Source organism: Octopus bimaculoides, chromosome 1 (genome assembly GCF_001194135.2).
Source record: "Octopus bimaculoides isolate UCB-OBI-ISO-001 chromosome 1, ASM119413v2, whole genome shotgun sequence".
Lineage (NCBI taxonomy): Eukaryota > Metazoa > Mollusca > Cephalopoda > Octopoda > Octopodidae > Octopus > Octopus bimaculoides.
In genome coordinates, this window is record NC_068981.1 from 126,766,315 (window position 1) to 126,783,793 (window position 17,479).

At 33.5% G+C, this 17,479-nt stretch overlaps 1 protein-coding gene across 1 annotated transcript in view; it reads left to right on the forward strand.

Annotated features, from left to right (window-relative positions):
• Positions 1 to 17,479, forward strand: part of LOC106882193 (GLIPR1-like protein 2) — a 146,593-nt gene that overhangs the window by 91,736 nt on the left and 37,378 nt on the right. The gene's annotated exons all lie outside the window — the stretch shown is intronic.

The window sequence follows — 17,479 nt, forward strand, 5'->3', positions numbered from 1 at the left end:
TATGTATGTATGTATGTATGTATGTATGTATGTATGTATACATTTACAATGCCTTTAGGTTTAATTGATCTTCCTTAAAAAACTAAACTCTATCGAGCCGGTGCAAATCCAGAAATGTTTGTAATATTAAACAGAAGAGAGATAAATCTCTCCTTGCTCAAGAAGCAACCCTGTGTTAAGTAAGTTTCGTCAGGGTAAGATAATTTTATAGTGCTAGAATGGAATATGTAGTTTCAACGTACGAGTCATTTTCCTTTACCTTTGCCACAAGGTCATTTCATAATCTTTATGTGCCACCTAAATTACTTTTCAAAATATGCAAGAAGCTATTAAATTACTTCATTCCTGATAGACGTATAAATGCTTTTAAAGAAGAAATTCTCGAATGAAATTTTAAAATGTTAATGCATCAAGTTATCGAATAGTAAACAGCAAGATCTCACAGGAACCGAAGAATAAATAGTTTTAATTCTCAGTTAAAGCCAGTTCGTGGTAGCTATACCACTAATGAAAAAGTCATAAAAGATGCAGGACCCTATTCTTTTTCGTTTAAAAAATATGATCACTTGTACTTAGAAAGAGAAAAGGCAATGATTTCATGTAAAAGAAACATTTCAGATAATTATTCAATACTTGATTTCTGTTTGGCATTTACTCTTTTACTAATTATAGCCTTCAGATTTTGGCTCAATAAATTCATTAGAAAAAATGAAATACTTGAAAGTGAAACGTAGTTCGTAATTTTATGATCGTTTTTATGTTTATTGGCTTGTTCAAACAGAACTGTCTGAAACTGAATTATTTAGTGTCAAAGAATCTGTAGGAATTGGAGTATCGCCTTCTCAAGTTGATCCATCTCTTACTCTCAAACACAATTATATGGAAAGTTAATTAAATATTCTACAAACTAGTCAACACCAAGAGAATGGCAAGGATTGAGGATTGAAATAGCTTAGTACCAGTGCTTTCGCAGGAGTTTCTTCTCTAAAATACAAACTACCGCAACAGATACTACACGACATACCGTGCAATGCTTCACAAGTTCCACAAGAGTTGATCTTGGCATGAGTTAAACTTAGATAGCATATAGATGAAGCAAACATCACAAGGAATTCTAACGACTCTCTATTAAGTCAGTGAAATCCTGCCTATTAGGTGTGAAATATATTAATCACTTAATCATTGCTCTTTTTTATAAAAACAAAAGCAGGTAAATTTATGAAAACATCAAAGGGAGGAAAAAAACCTACAACATGAGAATATCTGTTTGTATGATCTAGACAATCTAATCAGAAACAATCCTCTTTAAGTATTAGTAATTAAATATATGTTTCTAATAACAATTAATTAATTAATCTTCTAAAGAATTGGACTTGAATTGCTACTTTTTTTATTGTTGTTTCTCTTTGGGGAAACTTGTGCATCGTTATTGTTTGTCACTAGTCGGCCATTAGTCAGGCTGACTGATAATAAAAGCATTTTAGCTGTGATTAATTTGTCTTGCCTCTCAATGATGCCAAAAAGATCACACAATTTAATGTGCACCCGCAATAAAGAATGGATTGATGAAGGTTTAATTGTTAATTTTAGCAGATCGAGCGGCCATGTAACGACTTCATTTATAACAAAGTCGCCTTAACATCTCTCAATCCCAGTGTTGTATTTATTATCACTCCTTTACGCCACGTCATTTTCTCCTTATTGTTAATTAATAAACTGTTTAATTATGTAGTCATTAATAGCTGTATGATCTTAATATTTACGAAAGTAAACCTCTGAGATCTAAACTATAATTTAATAAAGTTCAACTCGGTTCTCTTTGCTATTATATCTTTTGTTTTGAAATAGAACGGCTATTAGTAACTGATTTAGCTTTGGAGGTTAATTTGTTTTTATAGCCAAGAAAAAAATTAGCTTGCTGCATGTGTTTATTATCTTTTTGTGAAAGATATCCACAAAAAAGTTCACTTACTACTAAATCATTCTCTCCTTCAGAAATCATTGTATCATAAAGGTCATTCTCTTTATTTGTGTATTTGTTTTAAAAAGCATTGTCTGATATTCTTTGAGTTTTCGCTTCTCTATTTTTGTATGGAAGAGCCTTTAAATATTCTCACTGATAGCACTAGTAACATTAAAAAAAATATCGTTGGTAAAAAGACAATAGCTTTAGTCCGTTTCAGTAAGTAGGACAGATTTCAAATTGTTTTGATATGAATAATTGTACTCTACTTAAACTAAAATACAAAACAAGATCTCTTGATCTGCTTGAAGCATTGTCATTTCTGTATATAAATACAAATGTAAAAAAAGTGGAGTTTCAACGGAATGTGACAAAACTAGCTTTATTCAATACTTCGACATTAAAATAAATATATTTTAGTATTCCAAACCCTGATCTTAAAATGAAATGTGAAATTGCCAGTAAAGTTTATTTGATAGAATATAAAGCGAATATCATAACAGTTTTACTATTGTTTACTGTTTCCTAAATATTAATTTTTTTCTGCTGAAGATTAAGAACAGGGAAAATATTTTTGATCAGAATTGTAACCTGAGACTTTTATTACTTAACTTAATATTCGTTAATCCACTTTTATGATAGCTCTCTAAGTATCCGCAAGTTCTGATAAACAAATAAAGACATTCCACGGACAAGTTTCGATCCTCAGTCGGAACACTCAACGATTTTACTCTATCCATTTTTTTAGTTCCACCAAATATTACAATTTTGAGAATTGTAAACGCTACATGACGAGAAAATTTCAATGATATCCCACAACTCATTAAAGATCATTTATCTGGGCCAGTAAAGTTTCAGAGTTATGAGAAGATGTAGATCCTCTTTGTAAGGATCTGTTACACTAATGTGTATTTCGCTTCTTTGTAATGTTTTAATTACATCTTCCCATATAAATAAGGAATACATATACATTGCAACCAGTTAGTTGTTTTATATACGCGAGATAAAGATGAAAGATTTCAGTAGTAGCCCCAAAACAACACAGTGCTTTACTAGATATCCAATTCATATATTAGCTAAAGTGTATATACTGTAAATCAACATCAGATAAAAAAAACTTTTAGCCTGAAGATAAAATATCTTCAGACAAAAGAGCAAAGTATTAGCCTTAAAAAAAAGATCAGAACTAAATGTCATGTTTTCCAACTTTCTTTGCTAGCATGTTGTAGTCTAAACAATAATAATACTCCTTAGTCGACATAAAATTCTTAATCCAAACATCAGTATAACAGGTATGACTCTATCCTCAAACTTAACGAAAATAAAGATAGTACTTGAAAATATCAAGCTTTATTAATTTCTATGATCAATACCATTTGTAGTTATGTAAACTTTATAAAGATCACTGGTTCAACAACTTCGTAAGCGCTATAATAAATCAGAACGCAAGAAATGCATGAACAGTACATTGCTACGTTGTCGCCGCAAACAATTCTCCGACTGTGTGTCTCTCTTCCAGTAAATCTACGACTGTATGCCTATGTATAAAATTATTGTTTTATTATTAAGGCACTGGGGAGCTTGCAGAATCGTTATCACGCCGGGCAAAATGCGTAGCGACATTTTGTCCATCTTTACGTTTTAAGTCAAATTCTGCCGAGATCGACTTTACCTTTCATCTTTTCGGGTTCGCTAAAATAAGTACAAATTGAATATTGTCGTCGTCGTAGTAATAGTAGTAACAGCAACATCTTTATCAAAATACACATATACTATTACAGTATACAAGATAGCGATATACTTTTACATTAAAAGTTATTTTCATTTCTCCTTAGCAGAAAAGACTTAAAGTACTCATTTAACTTTCAGTATTTATCTTGTATTTCCCTTACGCGGCGTGTATATATTTTTATACTTGTGTTATACACACACGCACATATATATGTGTGTGTGTGTGTGTGTGTGTGTGTGTGTGTGTGTGTGTGTGTGTGTGTGTGTGTGTGTGTGATTCTTTCAGTTTCCGTATACCAAATCCACTCACAAGGCTTTGGTCAGCCCGAGGCTATAGTAGAAGTCACTTGCCCAAGGTGCCACGCGGTAAGACTGAATTCGGAACCATGTGTTTGGGAAGCAAACTTCTTACTACACAGCTATGCCTGCTATAAGAAATCAGTTAATTTCATCTCAATTTCACGCATGCAAAGTTCAATTTAATTGGTGTTCACGATAACCAACATATTGCATTAAGATCCGTAGTACATGGTTAATTTTTGTAATCTACAGTATGCTAATTATTCAAGAATTTCTTTTATTATCGTATATAGATTTTAATCTGATATGTGTGCTTGTGTACACATGTACATTTGTATGTGTATTTCCCATTTATCAATGTACAGCCTCTGGCATGTTTAACTTTGATAGCAAAGTAGTTTCTTATCGCTATTTCGCTGTTTACTTACATACCTCGAAGGATTCAGCTATTATTTATCTATCACTGCCTTTGGCCTCTACATGCATTCCTTATCTTATTTGGAAATTTGCAGCTCTTTGCATATTTCTTCTCGGTAAATATCTTGTTGTCTTTTCTCATAATGCTGATAGTATGCCCCGACAACAGAATATTAGAAATTATGCCTAAATGCAATTTTGCTTTTGGTGATGTCTTATTGACAAAATGCTGCTCACAATTTTGGTATATTTACAATTATCCAGAATAAAATTGTGGGGCCTTCATTAATTTTGTCATATTTCTCCATTTACTTTTTAATAAAATGATTATTGTTTTGTTTATTCCTGTTAATATTTTGTAAATATTTTCTTTGTTTATAAAGCTGGATGCAAATATCTACTAAATAGCTTTAAGAGCTGGTACTTAGCTCCAGTTTTACAAGGTTAAGTAGGTAAAAGATAGTGTCCCCTAGTACAGATAACACGCCCAGAGGATCTGGTACATGAATTCATCTGAGAGCTAGATGAACAGAGACAATAAAGAATAGAGTGTCTTTCCCAGAAACACAACAAAATAATTACTGTAGATTTCACTCGCAGTTTTAAACAGTTGGTCCAAAACCTTATCCACTCGGTCATTTTATAATAGGGATTTTGATCCTTCTATATTAGAGTAATATTCATGAGACTGTGACTGTCGTTAGTTGCTATCCTTTGTAATTTTTAGTTGGTGAGAAGCTTGGAGTACTTTATTTATGAACGTTGCACTCATGTAAAATCTTAGAAATTTCTAGGTTAAGGATTGAAAGACGTGTCATTATGTCTGCTTAATTCACACTGTAGAAGTGCTTTCTCAGAAACCAGTATGTTATCCATCATTTCTGATTATGTACATATAAATACCCGAATTTAACTTCCAAAACCATACAGCTTCCAATTTGTTATCTCACGTCATCAGAAGTAATCTTCTCTTTGGCACTTTATGTCAGACAGTGCAATAAGTTTACATGGCATCTCAAAATTTTTCGATTATTTTCATACATCGAGTCTGGACATAATTTTCAATTCCAGCAACTTCAAAGGGACAGATGCAAGTCGATTGTCTCGAACTCAGTACTTGACTAGTACTTAATTTTCTCGACCAAGAATAGATGCAAGGCAAAAAGTCGACCTCGGGGGATTTGAACTCAGAAACTAAAGAGTTGGAAGAAATGCCGAAAAGCAACGTGTCCGACGCGCTAACGTTTCTATCAGCACACTATCTTCTCTAATTGGTTATATTAAAACCGAAACATATGCATTCATATGATTGTAATATTTTTTATCTACATTTAATTTACATAAAAAATCGCCATTTCATTGTGTAGTTAGAACTGACAATAAGCATCATTAAAATGCGAACCATTTTAAAAGGTGTTATTTCTTTTAGTGTTACATATATCTCTAAGCGTTCTCACTAAACTCATTCTCTGATGTTCTCTATCATTGATCAAATAACATAGTTTTTTACTTGATGTATGTAATATTATATTTCTATTTAGTCAATATATTGAAGAACACTGATATATATTTGTTTTGATTTGAGTATCTCATTTCTACTTGCTTCTTTATACTATACATCACCTGATTGTAATATTACAAATAAAGTGTTACATGTATGTCTCTTTAAGATAAGATAGGAAAGTACTTATTCGTTTTGTTTCGTAGATGTCGAATCATTAAGATTACTTTATGTTAGGTTAAGTTATTTTATTACATTGATTCACTGGTATTATTTAGTCATGCTTCCTATATTTTGTAGTGCCTCGCCTCCTAAGCTCATTGCTTAAATTTAGCTTCTAGCATTGGCTTAGTCATTCCGCGGAAAAGTTTTGCTAGTTTCATTTTTTAAATTTTATTTTACTATCACTACATGAGTTAACAGAATTGACGGAAGACCGAGAAAATGCTTTTGTATTATTTAGCTACATTGTTTTACAGTATGAGTTCAAATCCCACCGAATTCAACTTTTGTCTTTCATCTTTCCTGGGTCGATAAAATAAAGTACCCGTTAAGTATTGGAATTGATGAAATCAACTAACTCTCTCTCCACCAAACTGTTGGCCTCGAACATGAATTAGAAACAATTATAATTGTCCTAGATTGGCAGAATTCTTATCGCATTGGACAAGATACCTTTGAGTTCAAATCTTACTAAGGTCAAAAATTTGATGTATTTGTTTCTGCTACTGAAGCTAGAATCACCATCACTATAGAGGGCACAAGTTCTTCTCTTACTTCTGAAATAGTTTTGAACATTGCTATTTGTGAAGAATACGTGACAGATAAAATTATTAAAGATAAATACTTTTGTACTATGTTGTGGACCGCTACGGCAATCTGAATTCTTTCAGTTATAGGAACTGGACCAAAGTCTTTTTTCTCGTAACTTAATACGGTTAATATGTCTGTTCACTTCAATTTATAATAATAATAATAACAATAATAATAATAATAATAATAATAATAATAATAATAATAATAATAATAATAATAATAATGTCAATGTCAGCGAGGCGTATCAAAAAAGAGTGAAAATGGTGTTGAAATACAACCTGAATGCCAAAAATTTGATTACCGCAATGAATATCTGGGCAGTTGTGGTGGTCAGATATAGTGCGTCCATCCTCAAATGAACTAAGAAGGAAATATCAACACTGGATAGAAGGAAAGTTGATGACGCTGCATGGGGCGTTACATCCTAAAGCAAACGTAAACAGACTGTATATGAAAAGAAAGAATGGTGACAGAGGACTAATTAATATAGACTATTGTATAAGGAGTGAAAGGAGAACGCTTGCTGAATATTTGATAAATAGTGATGAAGACCTGCTGCAATATGCCGCGAAAGATATGGGTGTAAATGCAGATGAAATGATGGGCAAGGAAGAGTTTAACCAAAGAGCTGAGGAGACGAGAAAAGAAGACCTTCTTGAAATGAAAATGCATGAACAGTTTGAAAGGAATACACAAGACTTTAAGGATAATACAGCATCGTGGGCGTGGCTTGAGCGAGGTGATTGGAAGCGTACCACCGAAAGCCAGATCATTGCTGCACAAGACCAGGCTCTCGCTAGCAATTCAGTGAAGTATAACATCTATAAAACTTCTGAGAGCAACACTGAAGCTTCAACACACAATAAGGGAATCCTAAGAATTCAGTGAAAAACTATAAAGTCACCGCACAAACATCAAATCAAAACCAAACACAGAATAAAACTAAAATCCAAATATTACTGAAGACCACAGAATTCCCCATAGAATCATTCAAACAAATACCTGGTTACGATATAAATGTACCTTCGAACCCACGATTATAAACAACCTGAATAAAAGAAATACATATAGATAAATTTGATTTGACACTGAGGAAAATTATAGAAGACAACAATATATATGAACATGGCTCGATGTAAACACTTGCCCAAGCTACACACGAACAAACAGTTTCGTGAAAGAGTGAATAGATGTAATAGGATTTTGCCAGGAATTCCGTTCATGGAAATAAAGCACCCACATATCAACGGACAGAAATTTTTAATCAATTCAGTGGGAGTGGAAGTAGCGAAGGAAATGGGGTTTGTTTCAAATAAAGTGATGACCCCATCACCACCATACACACACAAGCAATCATGCATGCGTACACATGCCCCCATATACACACACACACATTCAGCCACACCCCTTCTCATAAAATGCAAAAGAGCCCTACTACATAAAATAGAATAAATAAAAGGAAGACATGTTCTTGCTTAGCGAACTGGAAAAAATGGAATCTACGCCGAAAAAGCGAAATGAAGCTCAATAACTGAAAAGCATATCAATAAAAAAAAGACAGCTTTGAAGTAAAAGTAAAGCATTTAGCGAATCATATCAGCAAAATCATGCAAGTGAATTTCTAATTTTTTTTTTTTTTTTTTCACAAGAATTTTAAAATTAGATACTAAAGTATTATACAGGGACATTAAAAAAGAACAATATTTGATGGATGATACTCTAACACCAACAGAAAAGCATTCACTACAAACAACACTACTAAATGATGATGATGATGATGATGATCATCATCATCATCATCATATATGAAAAACCGACAGAAAAGAGATGGTATAAGCAATCACCAAAAATATCTCAGAGAATGACAATGCGAACGTGTTCTGGGAAATGCCAACCTACGCAGACATGAGGTTCAAGGTTAACCATCCGGATATTGTTCTCAAAGACCAAAAGGAAAGGAAATTCCTCTCCTAATGTAAGTATCAGTCCCAACAGACGATAAAGTATCTCTAAAAGGAACAGACAATTATTCAAATAGAAAGATCTGGAAACAAAGTTGACACTAAAGTCGGGTTTAAAAACATAAGCAATCCCTATCCTAATAGTTGCCTTGGGAATGATTAAAACACTTGGAAACAAATATATGAAACAAATTCCAATGACTTACAAATGTGCACAACATACATAAAATAGCAATACTAGGCACAGCATATATACTATGTAAAGCACAGTGAATGCAATACAAAGCCAAAACACTGCACGTAGTAGTAGTAGTAGAAGAAGAAGAAGAAGAAGAAGAAGAAGAAGAAGAAGAAGAAGAGCAACAACAACAACAACAGTTGTTTCTAATGGAGCTACAAGGCCAGAAATTTGGGGATAGGAGATACCCACGATACGTGACTAATATAATGATAATAACTCTCATTGTAGGAATAAGGCCAGCGGTTTTGGGGGAAGGTGTTAGTCAATTACATTGACCCCAGTGCTCCACTTCGAAAGGATGAAGGGCAAAACTGACTTTTGCAGTATTTGAACTCAGAACGTAATGCCAGGAGAAATACCGCTAAACATTTCGTCCAACGTGCTAACGATTCTGCCAGCTCGTCGCCTTTACCAATGCCTTAGAAATAGAATAATTTTATGCATTGGCATAAAGTCGGAGATTTAGCACAAGGAATGCATATAGTCATAGATTTGCTTGGAGCGATAATATAGCAATGTAACGATCATGCATTTCCTGTTTTAATTAATTGAAAGAACTCCAAAATAGGAACAAAACTAAATATTGTTTTCGGTTTTAAAGGAAATCCACGAATACAAAACAAAAGCCTAAAAGACAGACAATTGAAAGGAGAAAGGTGAAAAAAACAAAAAATTGTAAGAAGAAGAAGAAGAAGAAATAAATTACTGAGCTTAAGGTGGAGGTACATAATGCCATTACAAAACAAAGACAAGACAATCCTCTAGATGACCAATAAAAAAAGAAGTCAACAGAATGGAAATAAACAAAAAATCACAACACTTGCTGAAAAGTGAAGAGTAGAAAGATGAGCCGGAAGGATTCTTGATTGGAACACATGATCAAAGCATTCCTACCAGAAACCACAAAAAGAATGCAATGCAGAAATAATGATATAAATGTTATTGGGGATGAATTCATTAGTAACGACAGAATATGGAAGTTTGGTGGGGAAGCAATTAAATTGGCTGCCAAAAAATAGGCATGACAAAACTATATCTATGCAATTATTCCCAAATGGACAAAGCCCCTTGTAGCAGCAATGCCAAGCTAGGGATTTTTGGAAATTGGCCGTGATCCCCAACCTAAACATTCTCCAGAAGAGAACGGATAGATAGATAGATAGATAGATAGATAGATAGATAGATAGATAAGCAGATTCAAACAACTAAACATTCTAGGTGTATTTTGTTATCTAATTTATCAGATGACAATATAGAAAGATGTAACTAAAACTTCTCTATTTCTGGAATCTGTTCTTTTTTTATATAAACTACATTAAGTGATAATATTAACAAGTTGCTCTTTTATTTAAGAAATGTAAAGATCTCTGCAGTACAGAGATCCGTATTAACAGCTTTCTGACTTTTGATTTACATTTGTTAAAATTTTATTTTTATGAGTCATTAAAACGTACATTCAGCATTCTCTTCTTTTCTCTTCAAACTATATATGTAATAGCGTGATCACATTTTCGAGTATCACTGTAACGATATTTTGTTCGTAGTCATAATTCAGGACATTTTGCTTTCATTTTAAAACTTAACTTAAAGCGCAATCAACGGAAACAACATATTAGTAAGAAATATGAAAATAAAATTCTTAAATGATCGAACTAGTCAAAACTTAAGGATGTTAGGAACTAAAATTTGAATAATTAAATACATATTATATAGAAGGATACTGGATAAATTTTCAAAACGTGACTCCTGTACAAGAAACTTGGCTTTGTGTTCAACCAACTGAAAATAGTCTAGAAGAAACCTCCACTCTTGACGACAGTTAGACAAATCCAGTTTTTCTACTCAAGGATAAATTGCATTGTTTCAGTTTCTTTAATTTCTCTGATATAAAAATAAAAATTTACATAATATGAAGTAGCTTTGCCAACAATACTCCAATTTATAATTGGAGGATCCGTGATCCCGGAGTTTCTACATGAATAGAAATAGGAATACAGGTGAGGATTATAATGTCCTTGAAATCGATGGCAGTGAGCCTCATATAATTCTGTAGCATGTTGAATAACTTATGCCAAATATAACGCCTTTAGCAAAGCCAGATTCATTAGAAATCAATTGTTTCAATAATTGCAAGATGAGTTTTGAGGCTGTGGAGCTGTCTTCGATGGTGATGTGTGCTGATGAAAGTGATGTATAGACAAGAATAGTTATCCTTAACATTGTGTACATTGAAAATCTTGTGGAATTTATGTACTAGTGGGAGTGGTACTTTGCAAGAAATAGGATACTTCTGGATATGTCCATAGAAATATTTAAATTAGCGTGAACGGTAATCAGATTATTTTGTCATCCTCTATTTTAATTTATTAAAATATTCTTTGAATAAAATAGCTTTTCACTGAAGCTATTCCTGGCTCGCACTATGGTATAAGAAAGGTACTATCCTATCAGAAATTCCTCTGTCCAAGGATAATTTGAAGATTGTTCTGTTTGATTTGTCTGCAAGTATTTATTAGATGTTGCAAGTGTAAAGATGCTCACAATATGAAAGATGTCTTTTGTTGTTCAAGATATTTAGGAAGGTATTGGTTGTATGTAAATATCATGCCTCTTTAATTGGCTTGATTAAGTGGTATTCGAAATGCTCAAAACCTTTGATTTGACAGGAGCCGTTTTGCATTTTAAATTCTCTCTCTTGTTTGCAGACCTAAAGTTGGACTATTAGATAATAATGAAGGCAAACATTGTCCTTAGGGAATTTTCATCAGAGTAGCACGCTGATTCAAATGATTCGCAAAATCCTCAACTTCCTGTCACGCAAATTAGCCACCGTTGCTGAAAATATACTTCAGCCGCGTCGTCTCCTTTACGAAATAGTAGCCTAAAATATTTTCGACTACGTTACCTACTTTGATCTACTTTGCTAATCACCATTGCGAATGCTTTTAGAAGCGATTTGCGTTTAACATCTTCAGTCATAAAAGACATATGAAAGATCACATACGTATTTTCGTGTTATAAAACCTTGAATAATATACTGATTATTTATCAATAGTTTAGCATTAGATATAAAGCAATATAATGGGTGCTGTTTCCTTTCGTTTGTACATATAAACGTATAACTGTGTGTATGTAATGCATGTGTATATATATATGAATGTGTCTTTATAAATACCTATACAAACATATGTGTCTATGTGTGTTTGTTTAAATGTATAAGGGCCTTCAATGTATTTATTGATATTATTGCATAAATGCACGAAGAATGTAAATAACATCACAGAATTACAGACAGATTGCATTGATGTAGGTGTGGGTTGGTGTGAATCTGGTTTTATGTGTAAATATCAGTGAGCGTGTCTTTGTGTGCGTGTGTGGACCTATTTATGAAGCAATTGACATCATATCTGCTACTGCATAGCCAGTTCCATTCTCTATTCTATTTTAATTCCTCCCCGAATACAACCAATCTAGTATCTTACCAACCAGGACACAGTGACATTTGTAACTGAATACATGAAGTTTAGTAAATACATCAAATACATAAAAATTACACTAACCAAAGCATTAAATTTGTTATGTTTTTGCTCCACATTCCCTTTTGTGTCAATGTCATTAGTCGGCACATTACTAATGTGCCCAAATAACATCAGTTATGTAAATTTTTGACTTAAAGTCAGTCTGATGTATTTTCTCACATTAATTTTATTTATATAGTTTTCATTTATCGTAAACTGGTTGTTGTAAAAACTTTCCCTGAAAATAGTAATTTCTTGGTATAAATATTCTCCGGGTTTGGATGTTAACTATCATATTGTAAATTAATGAACCTCGACCATTTATATTGCATTTCTGCTACTTAGGGTGATTAAATGAAATATTCCCTGTACGTTCCTTCAACTAGGACAAGTGTGATGTCTGTGGCTGGGGCACTTGACAGAGCCTATGTTGAGATTTTAACTGCAGATCCTTAAAACAACAGAGTGATAGCCTGCTGAAACTGATTTCTAATATTTCTGTAAGAAATGAAATGTCTCTTAAATTTATATGTAATATCAATAAATATGTTAACAATGTACAGTTCTAACATATTTGGTAATGGGCTAACTTGAAACAATTGTACAGTAAACAAAATTACTACTATGTTTCACTTTTCCAGCAAATGCTAAACACCATTTTGTCCTCTTTTGATCGCATCAGCTAAATAAAGCCTTCATTGTACGAGCCTAAGTAAAGACGAGAAAATCATACAGTGACAGTACAAGGTTGTTCATTTATTGGCATAGGAAAATAGAATTCTTTAGAGAACAGTCAATTCAAAGACACCATCTACATAAAAAAGACAATAGTTAAGTTAGTAAAGTACTTCGTGAAAGTAGCACTAAACATATTTCATGCAGAGAGCATTAAAAAGCTTACTAGAAATAAATATACTATGAGGAAAAGTCAATATTAGTGAATTACTAATATTATTTTCATTTTTTTACTAGTAACTGCGAAAGACGATTCCGAGTATGTTTTGATCTTATCCTGACCTCATCAGTGAAACATAGGACAAGTACTACAGAGAAATAATTAAACTCCTATTTAGCAGAGTCTGAGTAGTAAATTGCTTTCCTACTGTCAATAAACTGGTGTTGTGTTTTTAAGTGGTTAATAATTTTTGAGAAATGTATGGACTCATATAATCTCAAACCTCGCTCGAGAATCAATATTTTATGTATTTCTTTTTATAGTATTTCTACTATAAATATACAACCATTAAGGCCTCTATTAATATAATATAATGTAATATATTAACAAATATATATAACATATAGTACTTCCTCTCTGTTTCCCTCGTATCACAGATCGCTGCATCATATATAAACATCGTTCGCTGTTCATGGTGTCTGGTTTAAATGTAGTACGATACGATTACTCTGCTCCTTGCTTCACAGAATACATTTCCTTTGAGTTTCTGTTGGCTACCTTATATCTGCTTGCCAAAATATTTACACAGTATCGGATCCTATGTACAGTTGTAGTTTCGTTATAGTATAAATAGTAATGAATATATTCTAATTTAATGGGAGGACGGTTCATATATTTGTTTGTTGGGTTGTTTTTTTTAATAATAATGATAATGATAATAATAATAACGGTAGTGGTGGTAGTGGGGTGATAATAATTACGCTGATGTGAATAATAAGAATAAGAATACTTTGAAATGTAGGCGGAAACGTATCAGATACTTTACATATGTACCTCCCTTGAGGCCAAATAATGTTAAACAACATCCCTTCCTTAATCTAAAGGAGGAATAAGTGACCCAGCTGATTAAACGTGTTTTAAAGACCACCTGTTACCACTTCTACTCTTAATCTATTTTCAAGTTAGCTTTCTTTTTGAAAGAAATATGTACCAATAATTATTTTCATCAAAGATGAAATAACTGAGCTGTTAAAGTATTGCACTACAATCATACGGACCGTGAATTATTGCTGTTGATTTTATTGCTGCTACCACTTCTATTGGTATTGTTGTTGTTTAACTCCAAGCTATGACCATTTTTTTATAAACATACGTTCTCTGCGGTGTTCTTCTTTAACAGTAGGATGTGCAGCTCTTATTTCTAACATTTCTAACAAGCCAAGTGACTGCAGAGAGGCCTCTTTCATTGGCTCCTGTTGCTGCTGATAGTATTCTGTCTTAACGTGTTTCAGTTCACCAAGAAAAATATCAGATCTTATGGGAATGCTTCTAGCTACAGACATACACCATATATAATATATTCATATCGCATATACTTATGAAATACATACGTAAACACCGAAATATGGATTACCTGCTATTCGCATAGAGGTCAATCATTTTATGTTAAAGAGCTGACTGGATAAGGCATATGAATATAAATTAGGAATGTCTGAATTTATATCTGCAGCGGGCGTTGCAGTGTGTTTCTAAACCCGTAATTTTATTCCAAGTGAGTAGATTTCTAGCAGAGAAAATTCTATACCTTCATTGTACTGTTAAAGCAGCTGAACAAACATAAAGTTAAAGCATATACCTGAAATGACCATCAGAACAGAAGATTATGGAGATTATATGTGAAATTCTAAAAAAATGAAGAATTTATTGCTAAGTAAATAAAAGATGTCCCAAAAAGATCTGATGCCAACGCCAACATTTCTATATGGTCTCTACAGAAATAGTAGTTAAATCACCCTCATATCACTCCTACCAAATTAAATTAAGGAAGGGAACATTGGATTATATAGTTCAAATTATAATAACTAAAGACAAAATTCACGATTACATTTGGAACACTTACTATCATAATGTCTGCTGAATCATTGCTGACCTTTGATTTAAAAAAAACAAGAGCCTCACCGGTATACTTGTTTCAGAGTATTTTATCGATTTCATCGGAACCTCTTTTTCATAAATTTCTTTTGCATCTTTATAGAGGTTTGGATTATGTTAGATAAAATTTATATAAACTTTGTAAATGTGTACAAAACTATACCTTACGTCCACATCGAGATGTCAGCGTAAATTTAGTGTTACTGTTTGCTTACAAACATCTCATTTAATAAAAAGAAAGCAAGTTGTTACAATAGCGAGACTTTGGAGTCTCACCTAAGGGAGCAGTGACTGAACTATATACCCAAATGGAATTTGAACTCTGAGGCATATACGACTCTCATACTGACATTGCGAACTATGCATCTCCATTGCAGACGACATATGTGTATTAAATATGCAATCTCCGTGCATAAACCGGGAGACCCGTTTCCTTCTTTCACGGCTGAAGGCAGACGTTTAAACAGATGATGTGGTCATATATGCGAAGCGGCCAAATTCATCTTACTAATTTATTTACGAGAATGAAGATGACCCTAGAAGCTAATATCAATAACCGCCCTGTATTCTAAGGTTTATAAGCCACCTCCGCCTTCAAAATACAAGAGCTTTCCTTCCCCACCAACTTGATGATGACTTCCGAAATATAAACATTCACTCGTTTGCCAATTACAAGGAAATCATAGAAAGACAGTGTTCGAGCCACGCAGTCATAGCATTCTCTACTTGTCAGGTATACGCTTCTCACATATTCCACATCATTCAGATTGAATAGCAATATATGAGGAAATAGAATTATTTCTGGTCTTGTCATATATTAACTGGCACTCCGTCGGTTACAACGGCGAGTGATCCAGATGTTCCGATCAACGGAACAGCTTTATCGTGAAGTTAACGTCCAAGTGGCTGAGCGCTCTCACGCGTACCCTTAAGTAGTTCTCATGGATATTCAGTGTGACACAGAATGTGACAAGGCTGGCCGTTTGAAATACAAGTCCTATTCATTTTTGCCAGCTGAGTGAACTGTTTTAAAAACAGTTTACAAGAAAGTATTTAAGAAAGTAATCAGAACGGGACTCCAAAAAGTATTATGAGTTCAATAAAAATCATGTTTGTTTGGCAGTATATACATAATAGGCGCAGGAGTAGCAATAGGCGCAGGAGTGGCAATAGGCGCAGGAGTGGCAATAGGCGCAGGAGTTGCAATAGGCGCAGGAGTGGCAATAGGCGCAGGAGTGGCAATACGCGCAGGAGTGGCAATACGCGCAGGAGTGGCAATAGGCGCAGGACTGGCAATAGGCGCAGGAGTGGCTGTGTGGTAAGTAGCTTGCTTACAAACCTCATGGTTCCGGGTTCAGTCCCACTGCATGGCACCTTGGGCAGGTGTCTTCTACTATAGCCTCGGGTCGACCAAAGCCTTGTGAGCGGATTTAGTGAGACGGAAACTGAAAGAAGCCCGTCGTATATATGTATATATAATTGTGTATGCGTGTGTATATGTTGTGTATCTGTGTTTGTCGCCCCAATATCGCTTGACAACCGACTCTGGTGTATTTAGGTCACCGTACCTTAGCGGTTCTGCAAAAGAGTGCGATAGAATAAGTACTAGGCTTACAAAGAATAAGTCCTGGGGTCGATTTGATTCGACTAAAGGCGGTGCTCCAACATGGCTGCAGTCAAATGATTGAAATAAGTAAAAGAATATAAGAAAACACAGGAGATATATCTAAGAATTTACAAAGAATTGTAGAGGAATAACTGACCTGTCTTTCTGACATTTTGTCTTCAGAATGTCAGAAAGACAGGTCAGTTATTCCTCTACATTGTTTTGTAAATTCTTAAATATATCTCATTCTGTCTATATGTATACTACCAAACAAACATGATTTTTATTGAACTCATAATACTTTTTGGAGTCCCGTTCTGATTACTTTCTTAAATACTTTCTTGTAAACTGTTTTTAACAATTTCTTATTATTATCAAAGAATGTATATCTGTATTTTAATACTTTTGTGATAACCAGTACTTAACACAACAAAGTTCATACAAAGCTTTACATTTTACTTTTGACAATCTTTTTCTAAAAAAGTGAAACCGGTCAAGTGAATAAACATCTATAATTGCATTTTCAAACCCTTCTTTCATATATATTTCGACTCGTGCGGTACCTTACAACTTTACTTTGTTATATATATAATATATA